The 4885-nt window shown below is 33.0% G+C and overlaps 1 pseudogene; it reads right to left on the bottom strand.

Moving 5' to 3' along the window:
- Positions 1-556: 556 nt before the first annotated feature.
- Positions 557-4635, bottom strand: LOC139016000 (chromobox protein homolog 3 pseudogene; annotated as a pseudogene).
- Positions 4636-4885: the final 250 nt, after the last annotated feature.

The raw sequence follows: 4885 nt of genomic DNA, 5'->3' as shown, positions 1-4885 counted from the left end.
CAGGGTAAACAGACAGATGGGTTTAACCCAAATCATGAGTTTGGAGACAAATCTAGCCAAGAGAAGTAGATAGAGAATTAATGGAATTCCCAAGACAGTGTTTAAATGAAAAGAAACAAAAAATTTAAGAATCAATGTTAAAAACAAATTTATCTTTCTCCTCTCTGATATAAAGATGAATTTTCTTAGGAAAGATTAGGCTGGATATTCTTTACCCTTATTTGCAGTAGTGTATAAAATTTTGAATCCACTACATTATCAATATCAAATAATAATACTACAACTGGTAGTGCATTACTTTTATATAATCATCAATGCAATTTATGTGTATTTTGCAAATTTTCAAATAAACCGGAAATCGAGGTAGGCAAGAATCAGGTGCATGCATACTTGTTTAAGAAATCTTTCAGAATATAGCTTATAGTAACTCTTATCTCTCCTCACCCATTAGGTTTTTAATTTTTAACACATTTTTCTACTCCACTCTAGCCGTTGCTTCTTTTTAATATGTTTGATCTCAAACTGGTATCAATATGCCTAAGAGGAAGTGAGATTTTTATAAATGAAATTTTGGCTTGGAAATTAAACTATGTTTAGACAGTCTTTCTTCCTGTCCAAATTTTGAGCTTAAATCCTGAAAAAGAAAAACATTTCTAGACTCCATAAATGCCCCAGTCCTAAGTCCTTCCGGAATTGTGAAATGGAAAATTAAATCGTTTTTGTTGGAAAACTCCCTGTTCAATGGGTCCAGATCAACACTCAGATGATGTCAGCAAATGTTACATTTTTTTCCAATTATGAAATGAATTATGGGGCGCTAGCTAACCACAGTCAGTCATTAAATAAAGCTATTTTGGCTGACACATTGTTGTCCTGCCAGAAAACACAGGTGTTTTGTTTTTAAAGAATTTTTAAAACATTGCTTTAAGAAAAGATTGCATTAACAATCCTTGAGCACAAGCAATATAGGAGCATAAATAAGAAGGTGCTATTTGTGGAGAATTTGTGTGGCAAGGTAAAGATTGTATTTTCACATATGAAATAAAGAGTTGCTTTATGTACAAGGAATTGAAACATTTGGGCTATGATGTATGATGACAATGATATATGACCATGCATATTTAAACATCTATACAGAGTCTTAAGAGTTGAATAAAAAGCACCTTACAAACATGAATTATTATTATCAAGAACAAATTTTCTTGGACTGGGATTTTCAAAGAATGTTAGTTCATTCTTTCTATGATGAGTCTGAAGGGTTTCAAATGCATAATCTCAAAATTATGGCATGTCCATCTGTCAATATCAAACATGTACTTGCTAATAATAGAACTTGAGCTGTGCTTGCATGTGGAGGTAGTTCCTTGAAAGACCAATGAGCATAAAATTTTTTCCTTGGCCCAGGTCATAATGACGATTTTTAACCATTTTGCATTTTTAGTAATATCTTTACACTTATTTCTTTTTTTCTCTATTTCAATCTGCTGTCTTCAATTTACAGGTTTCTAAGTTATTCCTAAATGAAGCATCTGCTTTCAGTTGATTCATCTAAGGAATTTGATTATCTCATCCAAACTATGACATCTTGAATCATGCATTAATGGCATGCTTATGGAATGAAACAGTTTTCTGTTTCAAAATGACTTTTTCCCCCTCTGTGTGTGTGTGTGCAAGAGTATAAATGTCACATATCTATAATCCTTAGAACTCAAACACTAATTGTTACTAACTTTTCTTCTGGGTGAAGATTATGTTTAAAAAGAACAATGGTCTACTGACAAGTGTGCCTTAATAAACTCTTGCTGGAAATAAGTCTTAGGGTTTAAATGTTGAAATATTCTAAAATTGATGCCCCAAACGTAAATTTCCCAGGTTTTATTTCAGAGTTTCTAAATCTTTTTGTTGCAGACTTTAGAAATAGCCCCTTCTCAAATTAATCATGGATATCTCATTTTTGAATGCTGATTTATACCAAGATCATTCTTTAAATCCTCAAGAGTGTCTTACAAACATACCTTAATCAGCAATACATTCAGAATTTCACTAATTATTTAGTCACAAGTGTGTGACATTCACCTGAGATACAAAGACATTTTTTTAAATACTGAAAGGACTTAAATTACTTATGAAAAAATTACTGCCCATACAAAATTGAATGATTCTGTAATAGTCTGGTAGAGAGAACTCTGAGCAAGCTATTGTTAACTAAATGTTAGGAACAATTGTAAAAGGAGAGAATTCTGATCAATATACTAACATATTTATGAATATATAACTCTTCTACATCATTACATTCTTTCAAGTTTAAATGTGACAAATTCTGTTATCAAGCATAATTGGGGAATAGGTTCTGCTTAATCAAAAGTTCAGGTTAAATAAATAAGTATTTCAATAAAAATTTGTATAGAAATATAACATATAAGTAGATACATAGTAGATATATAACATTATATATACACATAAATACCAACTTTCCAAGAACTTCACAACACAAGTGAGCCACTAAGACTTATTTAACTGCAAATGCTTTAAACACTGTCATCATAATATTCTAGAACTTAATCTCCATCAGAGATTTTCAACTGGTGTGCTGTGGCAGGCACTCTGGTATGCTGGAAGAATTTTTAAAACATGCAATACCTGACTATTTAGTCAGGGACACTGACCTCTTTTCCTCAGTGGTTCTCAACCTTCCTAATGCCACGACCCTTTAATACAGTTTCTCATGTTGTGGTGACCCCCAACCATAACATTATTTTCGTTGCTACTTCATAACTGTAATTTTGCTACTGTTATGAATCGTAATGTAAATATCTGATATGCAGGATGTATTTTCATTGTTACAAGTTGAACATAATTAAAGCATAGTGATTAATCACAAGAACAATATGTAATTATATATGTGTTTTCCGATGGTCTTAGGCGACCCCTGTGAAAGGGTTGTTTGACCCCCAAAGGGGTCGCGACCCACAGGTTGGCGACCCACAGGTTGAGAACCGCTGCCTTAGATTGTCAAGGAAAAAAAATGACAACAGCCAACAAAGTAGCTGTCCAGTGTGCATGCCCTGTCCTGAACCATAGAGGGAGTCCCCCCAAAAATGTATACACAATATAAAAGTTGATAGCTCAATTTTGAAAAGGAAATGTATTTTAATAAATACTGCCTTTACAATTATTCAAAGTTATTATTTTTCAAGGCTTCCACTAAACCAGTAACCCAAATATCGAAAAGATTGAGCCTATATGTAAGGAATAAGTTGGGGGTAAAGAAAAATCATGCAAATCAATAGTTTAGATGACGAAAGTTGTTCACCAATTTATTCCAACAAGGTCTTTTTATATTGTCGATATCTCTAACCATCTGATTAGGTTTCCATGAGCAAAGTCATAGACATTGACTTTTTAATCAATATAGCACAGGGGATTTTAACTTGTAAAGGAAAGTTTCACTAGAAAGAACCTTTAAGTAGTTATTTAACTAAGTCTTGCTTAACTAAAACACACCAGGATTTGTTTACATTTTATTTAAATTGTCTAATTAGTTACAGAATTCTCTATTTAATTGGAAAGATTAATGACTGAGAAATTTTCAATTTCACATGAAATGACTCATTTCTTAGGTTGTTCAGAATAATGGTATCCCAGAAACATGAGTTTACCTATGGTTGTGAAATGGTGGGAGAAGGAAGGAAGAAGAGGAAAGGAAACCCATTTACATATGTATTTATGTATACACACACAAAACAACAAATAAACAAAAAACTCAAAATGGTCCTTAGGCATTATGAGTTAAACACAAATTCTGATTAAAGAAAGACTATGAAAATATTCCCCTACATTTCTCTAATACAGAGGATATAATAGACCATGATATCAAATTTTCTTCTGATAAAGAAAGCCTTATTTATTTGTTCAACGTAACCAGTACCATAGACTTTTAAAAATCCAACTCCCCCAATACTACTTTAAAACTAATATATCAAACTTTATTTTCATTAGAATGTAATTAGTCACACAAATAAATCAAAAGACCAAGACCCAAATTTTATATCTGTATCAGTCATCTATTTATCATCTGTCTATAGAAATGCAAACAATTATTGACTTCATTTTCTGGGGGAAAAATGCCAAATTAGTCCCTCTTCACAAAAAAAGCCATTCCAATTTGAGAACACTTTATATTTGCCTCATTCGCCAGCACCAACTCTACCTCATTTGAGTCTTTCCATTTCATTAGAATCTCCACAGCTATCTATGGCCCCAATTACTGGTTCAGGATCAAGACCTCTGGGAAAACCTCTGTTTGTCAGCAGCATCTCTTTGCTTCTCGGATGTGCTATAACCAGACTCACTGTCAAGGAAAGATTGTCTTTTGGTACCATCTTTCCCTTTATCAGCTCTTTTGAGAAATAAGAAATGTTTTAATAAACTCTGGACAATCTAAACTTTCTTCAGCTTCCCAATACTAGCAACATCTGTATTACCTTCCATTTTAGGAGACACTCCACCTTCCCATTCACATCCATCCTGTGCTTTTTCCACCACAAATTCTCCAGGTTCTGCCCCTTCAACTTTTTTACTCTTTCCATTCTGCTCCTTTCCTATTTTTTGCAATGTAGTTTTATCAGAGACCATTTTTTATTGCAAATTTAAAGAGCTATTACAATAATCTCTCATTTTCCACAGGGTATACATCCCAAGACCCCCAGTGGGTACCCGAATCTGTGAATAAAACCAACCCATTTATATACAGAGGTTGGCAAAAGTAGGTTTACAGTTGTTCGCATGGAAAATAATACAGTAATTAATAAATACTAATACAAGAATAAACTGTGGTTTGTGTACTCACAAATGTAAACCTACTTTTGCTCACCCCGTTCTATGT

The sequence above is a fragment of the Myotis yumanensis genome, unplaced genomic scaffold, assembly GCF_028538775.1.
Source record: "Myotis yumanensis isolate MYYU_CA2020_CCGP unplaced genomic scaffold, mMyoYum1.0.hap1 SCAF_9, whole genome shotgun sequence".
NCBI lineage: Eukaryota > Metazoa > Chordata > Mammalia > Chiroptera > Vespertilionidae > Myotis > Myotis yumanensis.
The sequence above is the reverse complement of the archived record's forward strand: the minus strand, read 5'-3'. Positions and strand labels throughout refer to the sequence as shown.